Raw genomic sequence first — 15,205 nt, 5'->3', positions numbered from 1 at the left:
GATAAAAGACAATAAAATAAAAGAAGATCCCTTTATGGGCTCTACAGCATGTACTATACCGCCTGGTAATGTGAACACTGTCCAAGCACAGACGTCTTCCCATATCCCGTCAGTCCTGCAGGAGAGAGGCGACGGTGTAGTCCTAGAAGTCGTTCTCATGGCCACGGTCAGTGACTACTGCTGGTCCGCAGGTGGCAGCATTACGTCTGCTTCACACAGACCGGGACAGTGAATCCACTATACGCTGATTAAACAACCTCCATTATTCCGTTCCCCTTTAGTTTTACAGCAACATATGAAGGATTCTCCCCGTGTTCTGCTGACACGCGGGGAGGACAGAATAGAAGAGCTCTCCGCGCCTTGATGAAAGCGACGCTCATTACTTAGTGTCAAAACACACAAAACATATAAACAGCGCTTTGTGCGATAAACCTTATTATGAATTCATCGTTCCCGTGCCTTTGAAAATCTTCCCCGAGAAAGAGGACAGCGGCGTGAGCTCTTCTCCGCGCACCTCGCACAAAGACGCATGTCACCGCAGCGGCGGCAGCAGCCAAAAGAAACGCGCGCAACCTGCGCGCACCAACAAAGAGAACATCGCCGCACAATTATTACCAACAAAAAGCGAGACGCTGTAAAAAACATCAAAAACATCCTGCAGACAAGTCTGGATAGAGGAATCTCCACAGGCCGTCCTGGCATAAAGGGCTTCTATGGATGAGAGAGTGTCTCCAGCAACGGCCGCAGACAATGCTCAGGACTCTCATCCTCCACACTGTAGAGTTCCCCTTCTGTGAGGAGTGTGACGGCTTCTCGCCTCAGTCTGTTCCTGTGGCCGTAGATTTGTATAGTCCGGGAGACATTGTTTCCTATAATATCCCTCAAAGGTTTTCTTTCAAATCAACTGGTGCCAGAAAGTGCCAGAGATTTGTAATTTACTTCTATTGAAAAATCTCCAGTCTTTCAGTACTTATCAGCTGCTGTATGTCCTGCAGAAATGGTGTATTCTTTCCAGTCTGACACAGTGCTCTCTGCTGCCACCTCTGTCCATGTCAGGAACTGTCCAGAGCAGTAACAAATCCTCACTGAAAACTTTTCTTGCTCTGGACAGAGGTGGCAGCAGAGAGCACTGTGTCAGACTGGGAAAAATACACCACTTGCTGCAGGACATACAGTAGCTGATAAGTACTGGATTTTTTAATATATGTAAATTACAAATCTCTGGCACTTTCTGGCACCAGTTGATCTGAGAAAAAAAAAATGAGGGGGGGGGGGGGGTACAACCCCTTTAAAGTTGTGCCAGGGTCCCCCGGTGGTAGCAGGTTGCATATTTTGGTGCGGATCCCCTGTCGCTGGCACCGCCGCACCGGCTTTTGTATTCCATCGGCTTTTGTGTCGACATGTCACAGCTTCCTGCGTCTGTTCTCTCGCTCTCATCTCCGGGATCCCAGATGCTTTCACGTGAATGAATGAGCTCAGAATGAAATAGAAGAGAAAGTTGAGTGCAACAAAGTGTAAAAATGTCCGATAATAAAAGGCGAGCGGCGGCAAATGAATTATGAACGAGGCCTGAATCGCTTCACTGTCAGACGCTGGAAGACGAATAGAAATGTTTACATGGCAGATGGATTTATTTCACCGGAATGTTACAAATGGCGGCAGAAAGAGCGCAGCCCAGAGCAGCTGATAACGGGGGGAGAATGGCAGCTGTAACCGGGGCGGGGGAGCCGTCAGATGGCAGAGATTGCAGGTGACAGAGGAAATAATCTAATTCATTGACATGCGTTTCATACAGCATCATCACTATGACATCACTGACATCACTGCGTAAATTACAGGTATAGTCTGATGTGTCGTACATGTACAGGACTTTCCTGGAATACTCTGTGCTGCTGGGGACCATGCTACTCATACACAGTCTGCATACTCCTCTCCTGGAATACTCTGTGCTGCTGGGGACAATGTTCCTCCTACAAGATCAGTTAACTCTTCTCCATGGAATACTCTGCGCTGCTGTAAACCATGCGCCTCCTATAAGATCAGCATGCTTCTCTCCTGGAATACTCTGTGCTGCTGGGGACCATGCACCTCCTATAAGATCAGCATGCTTCTCTCCTGGAATACTCTGCGCTGCTGTAAACCATGCGCCTCCTATAAGATCAGCATGCTTCTCTCCTGGAATACTCTGTGCTGCTGGGGACCATGTGCCTCCTACAAGATCAGCATGCTCCTCTCCTGGAATACTCTGTGCTGCTGGGGACCATGCACCTCCTATAAGATCAGCATGCTCCTCTCCTGGAATACTCTGCGCTGCTGTAAACCATGCGCCTCCTATAAGATCAGCATGCTCCTCTCCTGGAATACTCTGTGCTGCTGGGGACCATGCCCCTCCTACAAGATCAGCATGCTCCTCTCCTGGAATACTCTGTGCTGCTGGGGACCATGCACCTCCTACAAGATCAGCATGCTCCTCTCCTGGAATACTCTGTGCTGCTGTAAACCATGCGCCTCCTATAAGATCAGCATGCTTCTCTCCTGGAATACTCTGTGCTGCTGTGGACTTGGCACCTCCTATAAGATCAGCATGCTTCTCTCCTGGAATACTCTGTGCTGCTGTGGACTTGGCACCTCCTATAAGATCAGCATGCTTCTCTCCTGGAATACTCTGTGCTGCTGTAAACCATGCACCTCCTATAAGATCAGCATGCTTCTCTCCTGGAATACTCTGTGCTGCTGTGGACTAGGCACCTCCAACAAGATCAATAAAAACCCCTCACCTGAAATACTCTGTGCTGCTGTGAACTATACTCCTCCCACAAGATCAGGACACTCCTCCTCAGCAAAACTCTGTGCTGCTGTGGACCATGATGCTCCCACAAGATCATTACACTTCTTTCCTTGAATACTCTGTGCTGCTGTGAACAATGCTGCTTCCAAAAGACCATTACACTCCTCTTCTGGAACAATCTGTGTTGCTGTGGACTATACTTCTTCTACAAGACCAGTAAACTTCTTACCTGAAAAACTCAGCTCCTCCCACTTAAAGCGGTTGTTCACCAAAAAACTTCAGTTTTCCAGTACTTATCAGCTGCTGCATGACCTGCAGAAAGTGATGTGTTCTTACAAGTCTGACACAGTGTCAGGAACTTTCCAGAGCAGCAGCAAACATCTCTGCTCTTAAGACTGAAAAAATAAACCACTTTCTGCAGGACATACAGCAGCTGATAAGTACTGGAAGACATAAGATTTTTAATAGAAGTAATTTACAAATCTTTGGCACTTTCTGCCAGCAGTTGATTTGAAAGAACAATTTTTGTTGGGGACATGCCTGTTTAATGTGTTGGTTCCCTCCAGCTTTCCGCCAGTGTAATCCGGGGGTCTGTGGCATATAATGGGTTAATCAGGTGCGCTCCCTGTAATGCGGTTCTCGATGCCGCCTGTCCCGGTATATTAAGTGCGGCCTCTGTTGTGAACAGTCAATTTCATGGTAAAATGAATTCTTAATAACGTATTTAGCACCCAGGAGAAGTCCCCGCAGCATCTGGAGAGGATGGGGATTCTGGGAGGGAGCGCAGAGCCGCCAATCCAGCTTCTATGTAGATTAGCGGAATGGGGGAGGGGGACGCCAGGGACCGGGAGCGCGGATAATTTCATTAAGAAATTAGAGGTGCAAACTTATAAACTGCAATGGAGAATGGAGCCTGGTTAAATCTTTGATCTACACCCAGCAAAGAGTACTGTGCACTGTAAGTGTATATATATAGAGCATTACACCCAGCAAAGAGTACTGTGCACTGTAAGTATATATATATAGAGCATTACACCCAGCATAGAGAGAAGGGGTACTGTGCACTGTATATATATATATATATATATATATATATGTACTGAGGTTTACACCCAGCATAGAGAAAAGGGGTACTGTTAGACTGAGGTTTACACCCAGCATAGAGAGAAGGGGTACTGTTAGATAGATAGATAGATAGAAGAACCATTGCAACCATTGTGCCCTCCTGACATCAGTCCTGTTTCCCAGTTTCCGTCCTCGGGCCTATATTCTGCATTCTGGCTGCTTGTTCAGTGTTAGATACTGAGGAGCGTCTGTATCTTACACATATACTCCAATAAGAATAAGTGACATGGCTACAACTAATCCTGATCTATTAGCCTGGTGGCAGGAGGCGAGTAATGGTGGAAACCAGGGTAGGGGGCAGTAAGTGGGGCCTGTGTGGTGGAAGGTCACAGAATGATGCAATGGGGTAAAGAGCTGGCTTGGAGGAACTATCCAGGGGTGGGGCTGGTATATTTGTATATAGTCTGCCTGTATCCCCCTCGGTCGCGCTGCTCTTACTTCTGGGGCGATGTCGCTGTGACCTGGCTTTAAACCTTCTTATCACCTCGGTAAATGGCTCGTAAATCAGGCAACCTCTGGTGGCGATCCGGGCGCGGTTCTGTGAAGTGCTCTCTCTTTATTGAGATTCTAGTAAGAGCGGGCGATGTTGTTGCCCGGGCGTCTTTATACCGGTGATAACGTTTTACCTTATAATGGGCAGTTTATAGAGGCGGCAGAGGAAGAGCCAGATGGATTATAAATCTGTTGTGTCTCTGGGTCATACATCCCTGCTCATTACAGAAGGCAGATGTGTGATCCTGCTCCCCGGGCCGCGCTCTCTCTCTGCTCGCCCTGGAATAGCAGGAACAATAAAGTCTTATTTTTGGAGAAATCACTGACATATTTATTCATCAGCACAGCAGCTGCTTTGCCAGTCACGGGGGCAGAACAGCACAATTAAAGGGCCAGCACCATAAAAGCCATGGGTAGTGTACTGCCATATTATCATTATACGCACATTGTACCACCATAGCATCAACTTCTTTACATTGTACAACCATAGTATTGTCACCCTCACATTGTACCGCCATAGCATTGTCACCCTCACATTGTACCAACATAGCATCGTCATCCTCACATTGTACCACCATAGCATTGTCACCCTCACATTGTACCAACATAGCATCGTCATCCTCACATTGTACCACCATAGCATTGTCACCCTCACATTGTACCACCATAGTATTGTCACCCTCACATTGTACAGCCAAAGCATCTATCATCTTTACATTGTACCACCATAGCATTGTCACCCTCAAATTGTACCGCCATAGCATTGTCACCCTCACATTGTACCACTATAGCATTGTCACCCTCACATTGTACCACTATAGCATTGTCACTGCCATAGTATCCATCATCTTTACATTGTACCACCACATCATCGTCATCCTCACATCATACCGCCATAGCAGTATTCTGCCCCCTCAACAGCTCTTGTTTTCTTGGGGTCTCCCCCTTGCCCCTTCTTGAAATCTGCCCCCCCGGAAGCTCTTGTGCGGTTTCCTTAGGTTTCCCTCGCCTCTCTCACAGTCAGCCCTTGCGTTTCGCAGTGTCCCGGTCCTCAATGAGTTACAGTCCACAGAGGCTGCAGGTACTTAGCAGCACTTTTAGCGTCTTCTATTGATTTTTCTTTTTTTGAGGAACATGAAAAAGATGGAAATAAAAGTAGTGAAATAATAAGCCCTAAAGAGCAGCTCGGCTCCGCACGCTGTAAAACTGCCTTCGTAAAATTTTAATTACACAGGGAGGAATAGAAATCATTTAAAACAGAAAATCTTCTTCTGCAGAGACCCCGGGCAGCTCGGGAAGAGACCGAGCGCCTGTAAAATTCATCACTTCACACAGATAATCACACAAGACATCTGGGGGCCTAATGGGAAGTGATGGGGGCCACCAGAAGTCCTGTGATTTCATGCCCTCAGTCCACTGTATTAAATGGCCTTCATACACAGGAACTTTACACGGATCAAGTCTCTCATTACCATCGTCCTCACACACATTGCGGAACAAAACCGGAGACCTTTACCACCATTGTGGAGCCAAGTTGTGGGGTGTATTCAAAACCCACCCATGTGTATACGTTGGATGCGTATCTTTGTTTCTTTGGAATAATGACTGTAATTTTGTTGGCGCTGACAGTCCCTTGATACAGGCCCCGGGCTTACATGGACTCTAGCTTTAAACTGTGCTTCTGTGCTCATCTGATTGCAGGAGTATTCAAAAAACCCAAGCAAATCTACAAGTAACCACTAGGTGTCTCCCTTCTCTGCAATCTGCTGTTCACTACCCAGTTGTTAGGTCCAGTCCATCTCTAGTAACAGCCGCACCATGATGGACTGCAGGAAGTGGAGCAGAGCTTATCTCCGGGTTCGTTCTAGCTTCAAGATACAGGAAATCTGTAGCTGCAGGTAAATTAAGGTCCTATTACACGAGGCGATTTGGGCAGGTGGAATAACCCCTTTAAGGTCTTATTTCTATTATGAGTCCAGGACAGCATAGCTCTTTAACACTAAAAGACCTGATATTCTGTTATTTCTGAGATCCTGTTATTTTTCTGATACCAATATTTCTTCCTACACTGGAACAATCTATAATGTAAAATTAAAAAAATCATCACTTAAACAGAAACTGGATGTGTGAATCTGTAAAGTTATTCTTCACGACTGAAGATGGACCTGTGTTTTTTAAATGCAAAATGTGAAAAAGATCTTTATGAGTCACTACATTTACATGTAAGATCTGACAACTGTGGAAAAAGATGTGATTTCTTGTTGCTGTGCTCAATGGGTCCATCTCAGCAGCAGATTTCTGGAGACTCCCACTGTCATCTCCTTCCACTTCCACAGAACTTGTGTACCATGTATGATTGTTGTCCACCTCATGTAGAAGAGGGGAGCACCTGTCCGGGTTATCCAGCTACCCTTCATATGAACAACGTGAGGGTGTCCTCCACCTTACGTAGGGGAGGAGGGAATGTGTCCAAAGTCTCCAACTCCATCAATGTGACAATGTAGAAGTAAAGAAAGAACATGTCCATTGTCCAAGACGTAACGTGAGAATGTAGAAGTGGAGAGAACGTGTCCATTGTCCAAGACACAACATGAGAATGTAGAAGAGAAGAACACATGTCCGAGTCATCCAGCTACCCTTCATATGCACAATGTGAGGGTGTCATCCACCTTACGTAGAGGAAGAGGGAATGTGTCCAAAGTCTTCAACTCCCTCAATGTGAGAATGTAGAAGTGGAGAGAACATGTCCATTGTCCAAGACATAATCTGAGAATGTAGAAGAGAAGGGCACATGTCAAAGTCATACAGCTACCATTCATATGTCAGAGAGTCCTCCACCTTAGAGGAGGTGGGAATGTGTAAGGTGTCCAACTCCATTATTGTGAGAATGTTGAAGTGGAGAGAACATGTCCAGTGTCCAAGCCATAATTTGAAATTGTGAAGTCTAGAGAACATATGCATTGTCCAAGACATAACGTTAGAATGTAGAAGAGAAGGGCACAAGTCCACAAGGGACACCACAGACACTGAGTGCCGGCATTGGAATTCATTACATTGTCCAGGACATGACGTCAGAATGTAGAAGTGGAGAGAACACGTCTATTGTCCAAGACATAACGTGAGAATGTAGAAGTGGAAAGAACATGTCTAGGCCGTCCAGCTCCTGCTCATATACATGATGTGAGAATGTCATCCACCTTATGTACAAGAGAAGAGAACATGTCTAGGCTGCCTGGTTCCTGCCTATATATACAGTGTGAAAATGTCAATTGTTATCAGCCTCATGTAGAAGAGGTGATAATGTGTCTGAGCTGTCCAGTTCCTTCTCGTATACGCAATGTGAGAATGGTGTCCTCCATCCTATGTAGAAGAGGTGATGATGTGTCTGAGCTGTCCAGTTCCTTCTCGTATACGCAATGTGAGAATGGTGTCCTCCATCCTATGTAGAAGAGGTGATGATGTGTCTGAGCTGTCCAGTTCCTTCTCGTATACGCAATGTGAGAATGTCCTCCATCATATGTAGAAGAGGAGAGAACGTTATCAGGCGATTCATCCCACATTCTTGGAACACTCTCTTAGCTACATGTTTTGATGTGTGTTTTGGAATACCCAGTTTCATGCATGCATATCTAACCGGAGGCTGCATACAACCTAGAGACAGCGCTTACTTCCTCACCCTGATTCCGACCTGAAGAGGTTTTTATCATTACATTTCATCCTCCGAGCAGGAGATACTAGGGGGCCCATTCATTGCTGTCTGTCTTCGTATGTTTTATACCCTTCTTTCGGATGATGGAGGCCTATATTTTGCTAATAACACCCTGATGCTTGCTTGTTAGTAGGGTCGTGAGGAGCAGCCACCTCTCAATGTCACTTAAGCAATGGCTGTTTTGCTCTTCTGTAGTTCATTCTGATGGCCCCCCACTTTCAGGGTCATCTTTCGGGTTCTGCTATGGGCAGATATGATAGACCTGTATAGGAAAGACTTGTCCTACCTCACCCTTTACTACACCCTAGCAGTCACGGTCTTAAGGCTCTATTAGACTAAGCAATTATCGACCTTACTTGGCTGATTGCCGACCGTTGAGGCTGATAATCACTTACCGTAATAGCACATTTTGAAAAACCATGATTAACTAACATGCACAATGTCGGCTGATCGTGGTCTTTTAACATGTTGAAAGAGAATGATTTGTGCAGCGGCGGCCTGCAGCACATGGCCCCGAGCGGTGACAGCAGATCGCCACTGACTCCAACGGGCAGCCAAACTATCTAAGAATTGTTGGGGCAGCCCCTCCTGCTCCTTCCCACTCCCTGTCTGTGTGTGTAATAGCACAGGCATCGAGCAGTACACAAGGGGGAAGTGAGCACTGAACTGACAGGTTGGCACTTGCTTCCCCTGGATTATCGTGGCATTTAAGGTCCTATTAGACAAAGCAATTTTTTGCATTCTCCGATAAATGATCGTTGCCTGCATACACACCAAAAGATTATCGTTTAAATTCACCATTTTTTCTTCGCACAATAATCTTTCGGTGTAATAGGGCTCTTAGAGTACAATATCTGGAGACATAATAGCAGCTAGTCTATACCCTTTGGCTTAAAGAGGTTTGGGGGAAAAGTAAGAGATTGTGGGGGTCTGACCTCTGTACCCCCCGTCAATCCCTGGAACGTGACCCACGGTCTATTTATTCCTATGGAGGTGCCGTAAAGAGTCGAGTAAGCTGGAAGAGCGCTGTGCTCAGCTCACTCCAGCAGTTCCATAGGAAATATTAGAGCCGTGGGTCATGTGTTGTACTCGCGTCTCTATTCTTAACAGAATCAGGGGGCAGATACAGAGACTGGCAAGGGGTAGGGAGGTCAGACCCCCCCCCCCCAAATCTCTTACTTGTCCCCCATCCTATGGATAGGAGACAAGAAATTTTTCTTGGAGTACCCCTTTAAGTTTATTGAAAGGTCAGTGACCATGAAATATCTGCTTGTGCTATAATAGGTTCCTATAAGGAGACAATAGCCTCGGATTAGAGCAGTGACTGGAGTTCTGGAGTCCTCACAGAAGCCTCAGCATTAGATCTGGAGTGAAGGCTGCCAGAAATTTTTCGACGTGAGAACGCAGCCAAAATCATGCACATTGTATGTGACTGGCCTTTGAAGCTGAGAAAATCATTACAAGAATGTGTGAGGTTTCCTGAAGCTTGAAGGAGCAGAGAACGGGAAGTCTTAGGTTAAAGAAGTTTCAGTCCGGTATCACTCGGCTGCACTTCAGACGCCCAGAGCCGACCGTCATATCTTGGCTTTGCCTTTTAAGTGGGACTGTTTGAAATGTGAAGCTGCAGATGTGTGAGGGAATAGTGATGGGCGAGGACTGTCGGCGCATGATCCTACATCAGTCCTCAGAGCTGTCCGAGGTGCTGAGGGAAGGGAGACGCTCAATGGGCCTAAACAGCACATCACAGGACCTGCTCGTCTACCCCCTCCTGCTGTAACAGTACCGCTGGTATCAGCCACCATGCTAGGGTCCTATAGTGCCGATGTGAGCAGCCTGTCACCAGGAGATCCCAGAAAACCGGTTATCTACCACGTATGTATGTACACAGTGACTGCACAAGCAGAATAGTGAGTGCAGCTCTGAAGTATAATGCAAGATGTAACTCAGGGTAAGTAATGTAATGTATGTACACAGTGACCCCACCAGCAGAATAATGAGTGCAGCTCTGGGGTATAAAACAGGATGTAACTCAAGATCAGTACAGGATCAGTAATGTAATGTATGTACACAGTGACCCCACCAGCAGAATAGTGAGTGCAGCTCTGGAGTATAATACAGGGCGTATATCAGGATCAGCACAGTATATGTGATACAGTGACTTTCTGAAGAGTCTTTCTTTATGTGGCCTGCAGACTGGAGGTCAGTGGTGACCGGACTTTTATAGTTTGATCATTTCCTTTTATGTTTGCATTTAGTTGGGTTACTTGTCCCTTTCAGCTACTTGAACTTTTCTGGACTCTCTCACATCAAGGAGACTGATAGCCGGGACACTGTATGTGATACACTAGAGTGTCTTCTTCACATACATGGAGCAGTCACGTCATCCACATCTGATTCACTGCCCAGAAGTCCATGTCTCTGAGGTCACTGTCATCTCCTCGCTGGTTGCAGACAATGCCTCCATTATGCCTTCTCCACCACATACAATGCTCCATTTTCTCCCTGTGATCAGTTCTATCCCTAGCCATGGCACAGATAACACCAGACCATACAATGCAGAGATTATCCTGGGATGTGACCTTTGTCAGCTCCAGCCTTAATGTCCTTGAGACTGAAGATAATTCTTTTTCCAGATGAACTAATGTGTGTGAAATGTGCAGTGTGCTTCAGAGCAGAATCTATAATACTGCAATTATATACATACTATGAGTAAATACAGTAGTCAGTCACAACATCACTAACAGGTGAAGTGAATACAATGGATCGGCTGGTGACAATGGGTCGGGTACAGGGGGTATTAGGCTGCAAGCGTGACCAATAAGGAGGAAAAATAGGTGTTAGGATCTTAGCGACTATAAGAAGCTTATTCAGAACAGCCACTCTGTGGTTTTATTGATATGTTGTAGTTAAAGGGGTATTCCACTCAAACATAACTTTTTATATGTTGCTGCCCATGGTGAGACTAACAATTCTTTCAATACTTATTATCTATTCTGTCTCCTTCTCCCGGTTCTGAGCTGCTGCTTTCTGCTGAAGACACAAAAATCTGTGTGTGAGCTGTGTGTCTCCCCCTCCTCCACCCCATCCTTCTGAGACGGCTGATGTAAACAAGTCCCTATCTGCAACTTTGTAATATAAGGATGGATAATCTCAGGAAGTTCATCAGCAACCTGACCTCACTGTAATAATCCCTCCTGAAATTACAAAGTTGCAGATACAGCTGACTAGGGACTTGTTTACATCAGCCGTCTCAGAAGGAAGAGGGGGAGACAGAGAGAGAAGCTCACACACAGATTTTTGTGTCTTCAACAGAAAGCAGCAGCTCAGAACTGGGGGAAGGAGACTGAATAGATAATAACAAGTATGAGGAATTGTTAGTATCACCATGGGCAGTAACATATAACAATTTTAATACTTACCAAAGTGCTCCAAGGAAGGACAACGAGGGACTGGGTCATGGTCATCCAAGGTTCATTGCTATGTATGGGTAGGTGAAGGCTAACCCATCTGGTCCAGCCCCACAGAAGAACAGATGTTGGCGAAGTTCCTGCTGCCTTGCCCTGTGTGTTATTATATTACAGCAGGTCTAGTTCTGATATTAGATGTACATTGTGTAGGCTTCGCCTGGAGCTCAGCAGATGTGTGTCCCCGGGATTGTGGTGGTAATCTGCACACGTTATCTCAGCAATGAAGGATTCCGCTCCGTCAGTGTGTGCAGAGCATCTGATGCTTCTCTAAGAGGTCAATTAGATTCACCTTAAAATTCTCACTCCCGCCTCATTATCCATTTACAAATAACATGAGAAGTGGCTGCGCTCGGGAGGCCGGGAAACACACACTTAAGGCCGAGAGAGGCTTCTGAGTGAAATCATAATTGTGGGATATGAAAGCTCAACCTGTGAAAACGCAGCCGGTCTCCTGTAAGTAGCGGCCAGGCCCGTGTTTAGTAGGTGAAAATTATTACATACAGATGTCTCTGTACCCAGGCTGGGGGCTCCTCGGGTGGATCCCATATCTTCTATGCAAAAACCGAAGACGTAACCAACACCTTGATGCCGCGTTATAAAACGGGTAGGGAACCTTCGGCCATCCAGCTGTTACAAAACTACAACTCCCATCATGCCTGGGCAGCCAAAGCTAAAGCTTTGGCTGTCCAGGCCTTATGGGAGTTGTAGTTTTGCAACAGCTGGAGAGCCAAGGTTATAAAAAATTTGGTGAGGACCAAAACATCTAACTGTGATACTAACGTTGTGTTCACACATGCAGCAACGCAATGAAAATGCAAAGTGAATGCAGCAATTCATTGCAGAAATCGATCATTTCATTGCATCAGGCTGTGTTCACACATAGCTTTTAATTAGCGTTATTTTACCTCGAATTGTGCAATTGTGGTAATATAGTGATATTTTTGCTGCCATTTACACGGAATTGTCGTAATTTGTGCGGCAATTCTGTCAAAATGGCTGCAAAAATATCACTATTTTACCACAATTGCGCAATTTGAGACAAAACAGCACTAATTTAACGCTATATGGGAGCATAGCAATGAAGCTCCAACCTGTGCAAACATACCCTGATAAAACGCTGCAGCAGAAGCTATGTTCACATGTTACCTTTAATGCGCATTTACTTAGCGGTAAGTTGCACTATTTTGCCACGATTTAGCATTTTCATTGTAAAATTGCAATCTTTTTGCCATGATTTTTAAGGAATTGCGAAAAAATATGTATATTATCGCAATTTACGCAATTTATGGCAGAATAACGCTAAGTAAATGCACATTAAGGCTGGGTTCACACACAGTATATTTCAGGCAGTATTGTGGTCCTCATATTGCAACCAAAACCAGGAGTGGATTGAAAACACAGAAAGGATCTGTTCACACAATGTTAAAATTGAGTGGATGGCCGCCATTTAATGGCAAAAATTTGCTGTTATTTAAAAACAACGGCTGTTGTATTGAAATAATGGCAGTTCTTTACCGTTATATGGCGGTCATCCACTCAATTACAACATTGTGTGAACAGATCCTTTCTGTGTTTTCAATCCACTCCTGGTTTTGGTTGCAATATGAGGACCACAATACTGACTGAAATATATGTAGTGTGAACCCAGCCTAAAAGGGAACTGTCACTGTAATGGAACCAACGTGCAAAACCTGCACCCAAACTGGAGACAAGAGAGGTGCTATCACTGAAAGAAAGGGGCCATGTTTTTCTAACGGTGGATAACCCCTTTGACATCTCAGCTTGCCTTCTCTAATGAATTCCAAACTGCAAAGCAACATAAAAAAAAAAGAATTCAGGTTCTCAATGCTAAAGTCATGTTGCCCTGAAGGGGTTAATGTCCGCCCATGTAACCGGTGTGACATCTCAGTGTTGCAGCACACCGGCACGACATGCCTAGTACTGTTTGCCTACAGCTGTGTACTGACTATTCCTTGGCTCGAACACATAGGGAATCCATACTGCGGGGATAGTGCTCCAATATCTGGTGCCCTTTCTTATTTTTGCTTGTGGAATTAAAGATTAGTAGGATAAATCAGCACCGGCTTACCGTCTTGTGGAAATCAGGCTTGGGCACCAGGTACCAAGTACCGGGCCCAGGGAATCTTATCACAGAAAAGTGGGCATCCTCACCTCACTGTCCCTGCCTTCTTTCCATATTAAAGGGGTTATCTGGGTAACAAAAACAAGATTCTAAACAATCCCCCTTCCCAATACCACCTTATGTCTAATATACATGTATAACCTGTTTTTTTTTCTAATTCTTATCCGCTCTGGAAGTCTAAAATCCTCTACTCTGGGTCCACTCTGACCACGCTTAGCTCCCTCTTCCTCCCCTCCCTTTCTAGTCACAGGACATGTCATCTCCTCTCTGGGGGCGGGTTAGCTGTCTATTCACTTTGTAAACCAACCCCCAGGAGACAATATCTGCATCATCTCCATGTACCTGTGCTGCCTACATAGACTTACATGTGTCCCTGAGCCTAGGTCTCTGTAATATAAAAAGTTATAGTGCTATCTCTGCTTGCTGTTAGTGAATGCAGGCTTTCTGTCTTTGTGTCACAGCTCTGAATGTTGTAAGTGTTATGTATGTTCTTAGAGTCTGGATGGAACTAGAATGTTTTCATTCACAGTCAGCAAGCAGAGATCTAAACCTACAGTACACCCCCCCATCCCCGGTATACAGATGCCCGTTATGCAGCACATATCTACACCTTGCGCACGTCAGCTCTGCTACACCATCAGCCAGTATGGAATACATACTGGGGTGATGTGATGCAAAATCAGTGGAAAAAAACAGTCCTGTGTTTACTGTGCAATAGTAATCACAGCAGTGGTCAGGAAGAAAAGCTAAGGGGGCAAGTATGCAAATGGACCAATCAGGGAGATGCATGATGGGAAATGTAGTTTCCTATCCTGGAAAAAGATCGGCTTTTAGAAAAATTTGTAACTCAGGAACGGCAGCAGCTAGAAAGACAGGAGACGTCCCAAAATACTCAGGGGGATTTGGTGAGTAAGACCAGCTAGCTTTTCATTTTTTCGCTCTTAGGTGGATAACCCCCTTTAGTGTGCCTTCACACCTACCGGATCCACAGCGGGACCGGAGCCAGGAGCCTCAATGTAGCCGCGCCTCCGAGCAGGTACTTTATGCTCTCTGCGGCGGGCTGCTGGATGCGGCGTGGGATGGGGGGATGCGGCCGAGGATGGGCTAATGCGGCGGCAGGGCTGCGGACACCGAGGGGTTAAAGCACATATTCACAACGGGATGTTAATCCCGCTGCGAATATGTGCTATCATAGGGGTGAATGGTATCTGATCCGCAGCGGTTCTCGATTTGAATCCGCAGAAGTGAGATCCGCTGTGGATCTGGTAAGTGTGAAGGCACCCTTAAAGACCAATGTCCTTACTTGTTGCAACGCCTTTTGCACAAGATGTAGCACGTACACTTTATAGTTGGCGCAGGCTATGTATAAAGGAAGGTGGAGACCCAAGCACATGTTGGACTGTGATGTGTTCTGACTTTGTGATAGAGGATCACGGTGACTGCAGCCGCGCGCGGTGCGGAGGGGGTAGGGAACACTTTTT

General features: G+C 45.8%; 1 protein-coding gene across 7 annotated transcripts in view; it reads left to right on the top strand.

Annotated features, from left to right (window-relative positions):
• LOC138770040 (protein CEPU-1-like) overlaps positions 1 to 15,205 on the top strand; it is a 515,073-nt gene that overhangs the window by 306,032 nt on the left and 193,836 nt on the right. Inside the window, exon 1 of one of the 7 annotated variants that reach the window (XM_069948917.1) lies at positions 9,437 to 9,509. The exons of the other annotated variants lie outside the window; for them this stretch is intronic. The gene's annotated coding sequence lies outside the window, so the exon portion shown is untranslated. Of the gene's footprint in view, positions 1 to 9,436; positions 9,510 to 15,205 lie in introns of those variants that run through there. 7 annotated transcript variants of the gene reach the window in all.

Source organism: Dendropsophus ebraccatus, chromosome 12 (assembly GCF_027789765.1).
Source record: "Dendropsophus ebraccatus isolate aDenEbr1 chromosome 12, aDenEbr1.pat, whole genome shotgun sequence".
NCBI lineage: Eukaryota > Metazoa > Chordata > Amphibia > Anura > Hylidae > Dendropsophus > Dendropsophus ebraccatus.
This window is presented reverse-complemented; position numbering and strand designations above follow the sequence as displayed.